Consider the following 14,320-nt stretch of genomic DNA (forward strand, 5'->3'; position numbering starts at 1 on the left):
AGTTATTTGTTTGTTTTTTAAAAGTATGATTAAAAATAGCACAGTGAGGGCTTGTTGAGGGATGCATAGAGTATTTTAGTTGGAGGAATAAAAGACTAGTGGTTAGCGTTCAGACGAACTGGGGTAGAGAACGGTTACACCTTAGGCTTTTAGAGTGTTTGGGTTTGTCTATATATGAATGTATTCATTCCCATTAATAATATATTTATTAGGCATTCAGGACTGAAAGACTCACCTACTTTGCCCCTTTTGGCACATAGGCATGGCCGTCTTAGAAATAAGCCAGGACGTGAGAATTGAGTTGGCTCAACCCAAAAAGTAAAGAACAGTTCATTATTTGAGCTGTTCATTACTAAGAACAGCTGCTTCTTCGCCCAGGAAGCGATTAGTTCCTTGTGAACAAAGAATTTTCTGATAAAGTTATATCTTTCCCTTCTCCCACCCTCTAACCTACTAGAAAGTAATCTTTTTTAAACATAGTGGTCACTAAATTGATTTAACCTAATTGCTAACATGATCTTCAGGGATTTATTCGGGCTTTATAAAAACTCATCTTTATCAAATAAAATATAGTGAAGTTTCTGGTTGTAAAAGTGTGTGCTTGACACAGGATAAAAGAAAATCTCAAGCGATGAAGAAAACAGCATAAAAAGATAAATTATGCAATTTGTTAATGCCAAGTAAAGGAACAGGTGTGTGCTCTGAGTTGAAAAACAGGATTGCTCAGTGAATACTAGGCAGTGCACAAAGGCTTCACAGACCTTTAGATATAGTCCAGGCACAAGAAAAATATTCAAAAAGCCCCAAAGTGAAAATATAAAGGGCTGTTTCAGAAACAAGTTTGTCTTGCATAAGAAACATGAAAAAGAATTTTAAGAATTTGGATGTTTCCTTAAATGTCCAACAAAGGAAATATGGGCTTTGGACAGGGTAGGCAGTGGACAAAGGGGAAGAATGTAAACTGGTGAATTACTTTAAAGTGTTTTTAACAGCATCACCATGACCAAATTCATGAATAGTCTGGCAAGCCTCCTCTGGACCAAATTTCCCCCTTCTCTTTGGCCTCGTATTTGAAAAAATCTTCTTGGCAGAATTAATAGAGCAGAAACAAAGGGCAGAACTGATCAGATTAGTCCTTTTTTTTTTCTAATGGAAGCAAAAAAAGAAGGGCAAAAATGAAGTGATAGTATTTGGAGTGTTGGGGGAAGAAAAGAGATGAGGCAAAGATGCTTTCAGGGAAAAGAGACTGAAAATTAACCTAGTGTAACAAGCACTCTCCAAGGCCCCTACTGGTAAAGAAGATGGTCATACTCCTTGCCATCATAGCACCTAGCAGGAAGACTATGAATTTATGCCCAAAGAAATTATGATACTGCTGACCAGAAGTCTGGAAGAAATGAGTTGAATGAGTTGTTGCATTTTGGATGATGCACCACAGAATGAAGAGCTCATGGTAGAAAATACAGAACTGAAACTCAAGCCGAAGACAGAGCTATCAAGTTTAGGTGTCATTTCAGGGGCCTCCAAAGAGCTCCAGTAGCACAGTCCCTTCTGTCTCAGCACAGAAAGAATTCAGTGAGAGGCAAAGTGATAGATAAGAAGTAATATACTGGGATAGGCTCTTGTGAGGCTTATAAGCGGGAGGGCAAGGGGATGTCACACCCCAGGAACTCAGTATAGTTTTATAATCAAAGGAAAAGTGGGGAGGGAGAGAAGAACTTCTTTGTCTTTCTCAAGTAGATGTCATGCTTCCATTATCAGTTCCTCCTCCAGGTTGAGCAAGGGAGTTTTCTTGTCCCTACATGGTCAAGCTAGGCTTCCTTGGTGGTTCAGCAGCAAAGAATCCACCTGTCAATCCAGGAGATGTGGATTTCATCTCTGGGTCAGGAAGGTCCCCTGAAGAATGAAATGGCAACTCATTCCAGTATTCTTGGCTGGGAAATCTCATGGACAAAGCAGCCTGGTGGGCTACAATCCACGTGGTTGCAAGAATCAGACAAGACTTAGCAACTAAACAACGACACCGTGGCCAAGCTAGGTCCACAAATTGTTTTTTCACATCTGCAAGAGCACATTCTAGGGATTATTCACTGAGCTCACTGGGCAGGATGTGTGTGTCATGCCACCATTGTTTTATTGTTTGGGGGCATGTTTTGTTGTATGGTTTTATTGCTAAGCAAGCCTGCTTGATTTTGTGGTTAAGCAAACCTGCTTTCTTGAATAATCATTAACTTACAGGGCTCCTCCATATTTTTTTCCTACTTACTATCCCCTAGTGGAATTAACAGTTTAATCACTTACTTTGTCCCTTTACTCTGCCCCTATCAGTTGGCTCTACACTTAAAACCTGATGAGTTCCTCAAAGGAAAGAGACTAAATTGGAATAAGGTAGCAAGGGAACAAACAGCAGAAAATGAGAGAAATGACCAGAAGGCCAACCAATGACTGGCCATGTGGTAGTGTCTCAAAAACCAGAGGAGCCAAGTAATGGTACTGAACACTGCAGAAGTCAAAGAAAATGAAGAAAGAAAACACGCTGGATCCGCTCACTCTAAAAGCAGTTTCTGTAGGGGAAGCGGGTAGCTAGAGAGTGTGGGAGGGACATGTGCACACAGCTGTATTTAAAATGGATAACTAATGAGGTCCAACTGTATAGCACATATAACTCGGCTCAATGTTACGTGGCAGCCTGGATGGGAGGAGAGTTTGGAGGAGAATGGACACATTTATATATGGCCAAGTCCTTTTGCTGTTCATCTGAAATGATCACAATGTTAATCTGCTATGAAGAAGTGAAGTGAAGTGAAGTCGCTCAGTCGTGTCTGACTCTTTGCGACCTCATGGACTGTAGCCTACCAGACTCCTCCGTCCATGAGATTTTCCAGGCAAGAATACTGGAGTGGGTTGCCATTTCCTTCTCCAGGGGAACTTCCCGACCCAGGGATCGAACCCAGATTTCCCGCATTGTAGGCAGACGCTTTACCGTCTGAGCTACACGCCTCCCTATACAAAATAAAAAGTTTTTTTAAAAAAACAAACCAGTTACTGCTGTTTGTGACTTTACTATTAAGGAAAAAATGCAGACCTGCGTGCATCCATCCCACCCATAGATGTCCTGTATTACTCTGCCCTTGCTGTGCTGCCTGGAGGCTTCTCTGGAGGCACTTCTGCTTAATATATAGCAACATTGTTCTTGATACCCTCCTTTGTTCTAAGAGATGGAGATACCTTGAGTATCTTTGCGTTCTTTGGCACCTAAGCTCTGCAAACACATGTACAATAGAGTTTTATCCTGGTCCAAGAGCCACTTCTTACTTGCATTTATTAATGACAACTGACTAATCTTTAAGGAATGGTAAAAAAAAAAAAAAAAGATTTATCTCAGAATGTTTAGAATGCTGAAAGCTTGACAGTATTTATGAGACCATCTAAAATTACAGAAGTAGATCAAATTTCTCATATCTTTGCAAACATCTGAAGATAGTGTTATTTAAAAAGCAAATCCCAGCAGTGTCTATTAATACAGCATTTTTTAGTTCTATTTGGAGAAACAATCAACTTTTTGCTTATTTTCAAAAGATTCAAGTGTGCAGAAATATTCACAAAATAATTATTACCCAATGTTACCACTGCCTATAATATACATTTGTCATTTCTACTTCAGATATATTTTAAAAGCAGAACATTACAAAATGAAATTCCCCCATTCTCATTCCTAATCCTATTCCCCTCCCTCTCTTGAGGCAATCATAATTATCAACTTGATATTTATCTGCTGATTCCATGTTTTTAGACATTGACTCTATAAACAGTAAGTACAATAGACCATATGCACACACCTGTAAGAGGAATTGCTGAGCCATAGGGTAATAATCTATATGGTAAGTTTCAACATCTAATAGGGAAAGCCAGCCTTATCTTTTTCACTATTGTTTTGACTCTTCTTTAATGTCATTTTTAGAATCAGGTTGTCTAATTCCTAAAAAAGAATCTTATTGGAATTTTGATTCAAATGTATTGGATTAATAGATTAAACTGACATCCTTTCAGTTTGGATTCTTCCCAGATGAGAACACAACAGATTGTTCCTTTTTTTTCAGGTCTCCCTTTAACATTCTTTAATGATGCTTTATCATTTTCTCCCCAGGGCTCTAGTATCTTTGACTGTTTTTTTCTGAGGTAATTTATAATTTTTATTGCTATTATATAATTGCTGAGTTATATCTTTTTCTATTCTATTTCTAGTTGGTTATTCTTGGCATATAGGACAATTACTGATTTTTGTATTTTGATTTTAGAGCCAGTAACACTGCTGCATTTTGTTTTATAAATATAACTAATTTTCCAATAGATGTTTTTGAATATTCTATGTAATAATCTCATCTGTAAAAATCATCAAATTGTCTTTTTCTTTCTTGTGCATATATATATTTGTTGTTGTTTAGTTGCTAAATCGTATCCGACTCTTTTGTGATCCCATGGACTGTAGCCTGCCAGGCTCCTCTGTCCATGGGATTTCCCAGGCAAGAATATTGGAATGGGCTGCCATTCACTTCTCTGGAGAATTCCATGGACAGAGAAGCCTGGCGGGCTATAGTCCATGGGGTCACAAAGAGTCAGACATGACTGAGCGACTAACATTTTCACTTTTTCCTTTCTCCAGGGGATCTACCTGAACCAGGGATCAAACCGGAGTCTCCTGCATTGCAGGCAGATTCTTTACCACTGAGCCACTGGGCATAACTGGTATCCTATCCCGTCCTCAGAGGTTACCAGTGGCTACAATCCTCAGGATTTTATTGGGGATGCTGCTCTATGAAGAACAGTTGCTCAGTTCTTCAAGACCAAGTTCAAATTAGGCCCAGTTCTTGACTTGAAACTCTGGTTCCCACAGGGGCAATACAGGTTCAACCAGTTTGACAACTTTTACCGCTGAGAGTTTAAAGGGAGGACCAGGAACAAAATAGGTCACCTTTTGGAGGAACAGAGAGTTTATAACATCCCATCAGTTCAGTTCAGTCGCTCAGTCATGTCCGACTCTTTGCGACCCCATGAATTGCAGCATGCCAGGCCTCCCTGTCCATCACCAACTCCCGGAGTTCACTCAGACTCACGTCCATCGAGTCAGTGATGCCCTCCAGCCATCTCATCCTCTGTCGTCCCCTTCTCCTCCTGCCCCCAGTCCCTCCCAGCATCAGAGTCTTTTCCAATGAGTCAACTCTTCGCATGAGGTGGCCAAAGTACTGGAGTTTCAGCTTTAGCAAATCTGAAACTGATCATATCTTATCTGGAAGTTGATGAACCACTCAACTGGCAGAAGAGACACAGTGAGTTTGAGTGGTATCTCCTGCCTTGGTGTGGAAAGCTTGCTGGAGTTTCTCACAGGCCCTTAAGAAGATGGCAAGGGTGTAAGGAGTTTTACTGGTAGCCCCTAAGATGAACACTGCCTTTTAACAGAATCCCAGCAGCTAGAGACTATAGAATGTGTATGGTGCAATATGCTGAGTTGTTGCAGAAGAAACTGAATTTCATTCAGATCCCCCCTGTCCAACTTCCCACCAGGACCAAGTCAGAGGATCCCTTTGGAGAGCTAGCTTTTGGACACCAGCCACATGGAGGGAACTGATACTCAACTGGTATTAAACAGAGAATTTGAAACAACCAACAGAAAGGGGGCAGAAATGTCTTCATCATGTAGCTGGGATTGTTCCTATAAAGGAACCGTGATTATGCACAACTCATAAAAGGGAAACAAATTCGGAGGGCAATCATGTAAAGAAGGTCATTTTTCCCCACCCTCCACCTTCCCAACCCAATATCAAAAGAATAACGTAGTGGTTCTCTATTGCTGTGTAACAAATGATCACAGAGTGGCTTAAAGTAAAACAACTGTATTAGCTCACAGTTCTGTGTATCAGAAGTCCAAGTGAGGGCTTCCCTGGTGGGCTCAGTGGTAAAGAATCCACCTACCAACGCAGAAGACGAGTTTTATCCCTGGTCTGAGAAGATCCCACATGCTGCAGAGCAACTAAGCCCATGCGCCACAACTACTGAACCTATGCTCTAGAGACCAGGAATGGCAAATACTATAGAGCCTGCCCACTGCAACTAGTGAGCCCGAGTGCCCCAGAGCCCATGCTCTGCAACAAGGGAAGCCACCGCAATGAGAAGCCCGCGCACCGCACCTTAGAGAGCAGCCCCCACCTTCCACAACTAGAGAAAAGGCGCGTAGCAACGAAGACCCAGCACAATCAAAAACAGACAAATATTTTTTTTCTTTTTTAGAAAAAGAGCAGTGTAAGTGAACTCAACTGGGCTTCCCTGCTCCAGGCCTCATGAAGTCAAACCCAAGATTGGCAAGCTTGAGCTCCTACCTGGGGGTTCTAGAAAAGAACCCACTTTCTAGCTCCTTCAGATTTGGGGCCACATTCAGTTTGTGTTAGTTACAGAACTGTGACCCCCTTTCTCTGTTGACTGTCAGTGGAGGCTGCTCTCAGCTCCTGAAGGCTGCCTGTGTTCAATACATCGCTCCTTTCACTTTAAAGGCAACAATAGTGTAGTGAGTCACCTTATGGGGCATACTTTATTTTATTATGCTTTGCTTTATTGTACTGTGGATGCTGCTTTTTTTTTTTTTAACAAATAAAAAGTGTATGGCAATCCTGTATCGACCAAGTCTATCAGCACCATTTTTTCAATAGCATCTGTTCACTTCACGTCTCGGTGTCATGTTTTGGTAAATTTGGCACTATTTCAAACTGTTTCATTATTACATATACTATGGTGATCTGTGATCAGTGATCCTTGATGCTAATATTATCATTGTTTTGGGGTGCCACAAGCTGCACTTGTATACAAAGGCAAACTTAACCCGTAAATGTTGTATGTGTTCTGACTACTCCACCAACCAGCCAGTCTCCTTCCTCTCTCCCTCTTCTTGAGCTTCCTATTTCCTAGGACACAGCAGTATTGTACTTAGACCAATTAATAACCCTACAATGGCCTCTAAGTTTTCAAATGACAGGAAGAATCCTAAGTCTCTCACATCATCAAAAGCTAAACATGATTCAGCTTAGTGAGGAAGGCATGTTGAAAGCCAAGACAGGACAAAAGCTAGACCTCTTGTGCCAGTTAGCCAAGCTGTGAATACAAAGCAAAAGTTCTTGAAGGAAATTAGAAGTGCTACTCTAGTGAACACACAAATGATAAGAAAGCAAAATAGCTTTATTGCTGAGATGGAGAAAGTTGTAGTGGTCTAGACAGATGATCAAACCAGGCCATGGCACCTCTGTTTACAACATGGTTTACTGAACATTTTCAGCCCACTGCTGAGACCTGCTGCTCAGAAAAAAAGATTCCTCTCCAAATATTATTGCTCACTGACAATGCACCTGGTCACCCCAGGGCTCTGATAGAGATGTACAACTATTTAATTAATTGATTTTGTTTTCATGACTGCTAACACAACATCCATTCTGCAGTCTATGGATCAAGAAGTAATTCTGACTTCCAAGTTTTAGTATTTAAGAACTAGATTTCCTAGGGCTTCAACTGCTATAGACAGTGATTCCTCACGATGAGTCTGGACAAAAGCCAACTGAAAACCTTTTGGAAAGAATTCACCATTCTAGATGCCATTTAAGAACATTCACAATTCATGAGACAAGGTCAAAACATCAACACTAACAGGAGTTTGAAAGAAGTTGATTCCAACTCTCAAGGATGACCTTGGGGAATTAAAGACTTCAGTGAAAGAAGTAACTGTAGACTCGAGGGAAAGAGCAAGAGAACTAGAATTAGAATTGGAGCCCAAAGATGTGACTGAATTGCAACAATCTCATGATAAAACTTGAATGGATGAGGAGTTGCTCCTTATGGATCAAAAGAGTGAGAGCTTTCTTAAAATGGAATCTACTCTTGGTGAAGATGCCATGGAGATGGTTAAAATGAAAACAAAGGATTCAGAGTATTATTTAAATTTAGTTGATAAAGGAGTGGCAGGGTTTGAGAGGACTGATTCCAATTTTGAAAGAAGTTCTGGTGTAGGTAAAATGCCATCAAACAGAGCTACATGCTACAGAGAAATCGGTCGTGGACAGAGTCACTGATGTGGTGAACTTCCCTGTGGTATTATTTAAGAAACTGCCACAGCCACCCCAACCTTCAGCAGCCACCACCCTGATCCATCAGCAGCCATCAACACTGAGGCAAGACTCCACCAGCAGAAAGACTACTACTCTTCGGAGACTCAGATGACAGTATTTTAGAAACAAAGTATTTTTAAATTAAAGTTCGTACAGTGTTTTTTAGGCATAATGCTATTGCACACTTAATACGCTACAGTATAAAGGAAACAATTTTTATATGCAGTGGGAAACTAAAACATTTGTGCAACTCTCAGAGAAGGAAATGGCAACCTACTCCAGTATTCTTGCCTGGAAAAGTCCGTGGACAGAGGAGCCTGGCGGGCTGCAGTCCGTGGGGTTACATGACTGAGCGTGCGTGCGTGAGGGTGGAGGGAGATGCTGGTAGCAATAAACTGTAGGACTAAAAAAAAGAAAAAAATTTGTGCAACTCTCTTTATTGCAATATTCACTTTACTGCAAAGCTAGGGAACTGAACCCACACTGTCTCCAAAGTATGCCTGTATTTTGAACCTCAGATTCCCCCCTGTGTCACTAGCCAGAGAAAGCTCTGAGTTTAAAGGCTCCTGTGATTAGAATTAGCCAACCCACACAATCTCCCTTTTGCCATGTGATGTAACATAATCATGGCTCTATTGACACTTTGATTTCAGACTTCTGACCCCCAGAATCATGAGTCAATAAATTTCTATTGTGCTGAGACAATTTCATTTGTGGTACTTTGCCAAGACAGCCACAGCAAACTAATACAGTTAGTTTCTGATACTTACCACTGAGAATCATGACTAATGTTAATTTTGTATCGAGTGAAAAATTATGGTACAACCCAGAACTGGAAAATTTGGCTTAGGAAGGGATAGGTGCCTCTGAATGGCAGGTCCACGTGGACTTCAAATTAAAGTCTCACAAAAGCAGTACTGCCTTGCAGGACTGTGGAGCAGTCTTTGGTGGCATTAAAATCTTCCTCCCAAGACAAGTTGGAGTGGTTGTTGCCATGCTCAGTGGGTGCCTTGAGGGAAGCACAGCACTCCTGCCCTGAAGATCAGCAGTCTCTGCCTGACGACTCAGTTTAAACTGCTGCTGGTCGCTGAGGTGTTTGGAATTGTCTAGTATCTATCACAGGTTCCAGAGGTTTCCACTGTTGATCTTCAAAGTGTTTACAAAGACACTGTGCCTTCCCCATGAGGAGAAGCTGCCTCATACGCACACAGATCTCCAAGCTTTTTCTCATGTTGCCAAATCTAGAAGGGGAAGCCAACTTCTAATTATCTATCTCCTATTTCAGGTCACCCTAACATGTGTGTGGGTTTCTTTTTGTTTTTTTAAGATGTCATGGTATTTTTTGTTTTTATATTGTGAGCCAGCACTACCACTTACAAAGATTATGTCAGACATTTTGGGTCAAACTGTTCCTTAAAACCCAAAAAACAGCAGAAAATTAAAACCAAAACAGCACAAATGAGGCACTTGCATTACACTAAACAGAGGGGAATTCAAGATACTTTCATTGGCTAAGAGTCTCGGCAGCATGATACACTTAATCTCATTGGCTGGAGCAAACAAAACAACTGCCTTACCAGCTCTAATTAGTTTCGACCATAGACAATGCTGAAAAGATGAGAGAAATAGATCTGTAAACCAAACTGTAATGGATTATTATACAAATAATGAGGTTGCACATTTAACACACCACAGCTCAGACAAGCAAATAAAAAATAACACTTTAATTTTGCTATAATTATTCCTAAGGATGTACCTGGAATTTAATAGGAAAATTAATTAAATGTTCAATATTATTTATATCTGGTTATTTAAGTTATTTAAACAGCACCCAATGTCTTTAATTTTATTATTGGTAAAGATAAGTCATAATTTTTCTTTATTATTGACATACAGTTGACTTACAATGTTGTGTTCATTTCCAGTGTACAAAAGTGATTCAATTATACAAACATATATATATATCTTTTTTCATTCTTTTCCATTACAGGTTATTACAAAATATTGAATATGGTTCTCTGTGCTATACAATGGGTTCTTGTTTGTTATCTATTTTATATATAGTAGGGTATACATGTTAATCCCAAATTCATTTATCCTCTCTCCTTTCCGCTTTGATAACCCTAAGTTTGTCTTCTATGTCTCTAGGTCTATTTGTTTTGTATATAAGTTCATTTGTGTGTGTGTGTGTGCATGTGTGTGTATATATATATATCCCACATACAAGTGATTTCATGATATCTGTCTAACTTACTTCACTTAGTACAATAATCTCTAGGTTTAGTACAATAATCTCACCCATGTTGCTGCAGTGTCCAGTCTCTTTTAAACAGAAATGTTCACAGGTGCTAACGGTATTTACCAGTTTATCCTAAGAATTTCAATGCAGTAGTCTGGTTTTAAAAAATAAATAGGTAGATAGATAAATAGGTAGAAATGCATGTCTTTCATTTAGATTTCCTTCACCCCCTGCTTTTCTAAGTTGATATTCTAGTATTGGGGTGGGAGTGGAGGCGGTCCTGGCATCTGTTGTTCTGTATCAATTCTGCTCACATCTTTTGCTTTCCAGTTAGGTGATGCCCTTTGACCACCTGGTTACTCCACAATCTGTTAGCTTCTGATGCTAAAATCTAGAGGTTATAGCCCCAACCCTACTAATAAAGTCTAACTGATTCTCTTGCTCTGTGAGCCCCTTGGTTTTAGGACTTACTGCTTAGATTTGGAGTCTCCCTTTTTATTTCTGGGTCTTCCCTGGTGGCTCAGAGGGTAAAGCATCTGTCTGCAATGCGGGAGACCCGGCTTTGATCTCTGGGTCAGGAAGATCCCATGGAGAAGGAAATGGCAACCCACTCCAGTATTCTTGCCTGGAGAATCCCATGGACAGAGGAGCCTGGTAGGCTACAGTCCATGGGGGCTCAAAGAGTCAGACATGACTGAACAACCTCACTTTTTATTTCTGGTAGAAAAGAAAACATCTCTTTCTTGATTTCAAGTTATGCTATATATGTATATATGTATATTTAAGTTTATATATATTTAAATTTTATTTGATGTATTACGCATCTCTTAAGTGTTTAAAGGGAGTACGCATATTTCATCTGCATCAGTTAATAATCAGAAAATGAACTTTTTAAAAATAAGTAATAAACACATTACCTTTGTTTAAAAAAGGGGCAACATTTGAGATCAAATCCCTTTTAAGTCCTACCCGCACTCCTGTCCCTCATAGAAATATATCTGTAACTTGCTTTTTGTTTTTAAGACTTTGTTTATATTTTTTAAGTTCTTTATTAAATTTTTTACAACATTGCTTCTCTTTTATGGTTTGGCTGTTTTGGCCACAAGGCACGTGGGATCCTAGTTCCCTGACCAGAGCCTGAGCCAGTACCCCTGCACTGAAAGGCCAAGTCTTAACCACTGGACCACCAGTGAAGTCCCTGTAACTTGTTTTTTACCGAACCACATGCTGTGGAGAGCTATCCAGGTTGGCAGAGACCTACCACACCCTTTTAACTGCCTCAAACCACCACATACACAGTTTGTTTATACGCTTTATTAGCCGTTCGTTTATTCATGGTTCTGCATTTCCTGCTCTTCCCTGTGAGGAACTCTGCAATGGACATGCTTGGACATGTTTCCTTGTGTACAAGTACCAGTGTTTTTGAAAAGGAGATGCTATATCTAGAGTGGCTGGCTCATAGCATATGTGTATTTTTATTTTATTCAGTATTGCCAAATTGCCCTGTTCATTGTGGCTGTATCAATTTTATATTCCCATTAGCAGTGTGTATGTATATTCTACCACATTTTATATTTTATTAATGAGTTTAATTTGTATAATGGTTGAAAAATTATCTCAGTATTCTATCCAATTTTCTTGATAATTGATGACATTCAGCTTCTATTTATACATTCACTGGCCAATTTCATTTATTTTTCTACAATTAATTTATCCTATGATTTTTTTTTTCCAGGTTCTCATTGGTTTATTTGAGTCTTACATTTTTGTAGGAATATCTCATGGATCTGAATACTAATCTTTCCTGTGTTATATGTTTGGCAAATATTATCTTCTAATTTGTCACTTGTCTCTGAACTTTGCTTACATACCCTAGACATGTTATTGAAGGCTTATGATGCCTTTTGTAATAGAGAACTTATACATGCTGTTCAAATTTATCAATCTTGATGCAGTAAAACATATCAACTCATTCCCTATATCTTCTGCATTTAGGCTCTGACTAAAAACTGACTTCTAATTTTCCAGTCATAAACATTTTCCTACATTTTCTCCTGATATATTTAGGATTTTGCCTCTTAACATTTGAGTCTTTAATCCCTCTAGAATTTATCTTCATGAATGGTGTTAGGTAGAGAATCTAATTTTATCAAAACAAATGATCCACTTTCCCAAAGCCATTTACGGAATTGTTAGTGCCTCCTCACTGAAACTGATTCCATCTCTATTGTACATAACGCTCTAACTTTGATGAACTAGCCATTTGTAGGTATAACCCACAATAAGAAAAGGCTTAAACATCATCTGCTGAAACTAGGCAACTATCCCCTGACTTAACTAAGTGAGCAGGATGTGTCCCTAAAATGAGATTGCTACATATTTTAGAGCCTGTTTGGAATAATATGCTTGTCCCACCGTATCCATGGGGGATTGGTGTATTTGCATAATAATCTATATGTATCCTCCCATATTTCTTGACTTCCTACTTTTGCATTCTGGTCCCCTATAATGAAAAGGACAGATTATAGGGGACTGGAATGCAAAAGTAGGAAGTCAAGAGATATCTGGGTTTGATGCCCAGGTCACAAAGATCCCCTGGAAAAGGAAATGGCAACCCACTCCAGTACTCTTGCCTGGAAAATGCTATGGACGGAGAGCCTGGTAGGCCACAGTTCATGGGATCACAGAGTCGTATACGACTGAGCAACTTCACTTAAGAGACACCTGGAGTAAAAGGCAAATTTGGCCTTGGAGTACAAAATGAAGCAGGGCAAAGGCTAATCGAGTTTTGCCAAAAGAATGCACTGGTCATAGCAAACACCCTCTTCCAACAACACAAGAGAAGACTACACATGGACATCACCAGATGGTCAATACTGAAATCAGATTGATTATATTCTTTGCAGCCAAAGATGGAGAAGCTCTATACAGTCAGCAAAAACAAGAGCGGGAGCTGACTGTGGCTCAGATCATGAGCTCCTTATTGCAAAATTCAGACTTAAATTGAAGAAAGTGGGGAAAACCACTGGACTGTTCATATATGACCTAAATCAAATCCCTTATGATTATACAGTGGAAGTGATAAACAGATTCAAGGGATTAGATTTGATAGAGTACCTGAAGAACTATGGACAGAGGTTCGTGACATTGTACAGGAGGCAGTGTTCAAGACCATCCCTAAGAAAAAGAAATGCAAAAAGGCAAAATGGTTATCTGAGGAGGCCTTAAAAATAGCTGAGAAAAGAAGAGAAGCGAAAGGCAAAGGAAAAAAGGAAAGATATACCCATGTAAATGCAGAGTTCCAAAGAATAGCAATAAGAGATAAGAAAGCATTCCTCAGTGAGCAATCCAAAGAAACAAAGGAAAACAATAGAACGGGAAAGACTAGAGATCTCTTCAAGAAAATTAGAGATACCAAGGGAACATTCCATGTAAAGATGGGCACAATAAAGGACAGAAATGGTATGGACCTAACAGAAGCAGAAGATCTTAAGAAGAGGTAGCAAGAATACACAGAAGAGCTGTACAAAAAAGATCTTCATGACCCAGATAAGCACGATGGCGTGATCACTCACCTAGAGCCAGACATCCTGGAATGCGAAGTCAAGTGGGCCTTAGGAAGCCTCAGTACAAACAAAGCTAGTGGAGGTGATGGAATTCCAGCTGAGCTATTTCAATTCCTAAAAGATGATGCTGTGAAAGTGCTGCACTCAATATGCCAGAAAATCTGGAAAACTCAGCAGTGGCCACAGGACTGGAAGAGGTCAGTTTTCATTCCAATCCCAAAGAAAGGCAATGCCAAAGAATGCTCAAACTACCACATAATTGCACTCATCTCACATGCTAGCAAAGTAATGCTCAAAATCCTCTCAGCCAGGCTTCAACAGTATGTGAACCGTGAACTCCCAGATGTTCAAGCTGGATTTAGAAAAGGCAA

This window comes from Capra hircus, chromosome 5 (genome assembly GCF_001704415.2).
Source record: "Capra hircus breed San Clemente chromosome 5, ASM170441v1, whole genome shotgun sequence".
In the NCBI taxonomy this organism is placed as follows: Eukaryota; Metazoa; Chordata; class Mammalia; order Artiodactyla; family Bovidae; genus Capra; species Capra hircus.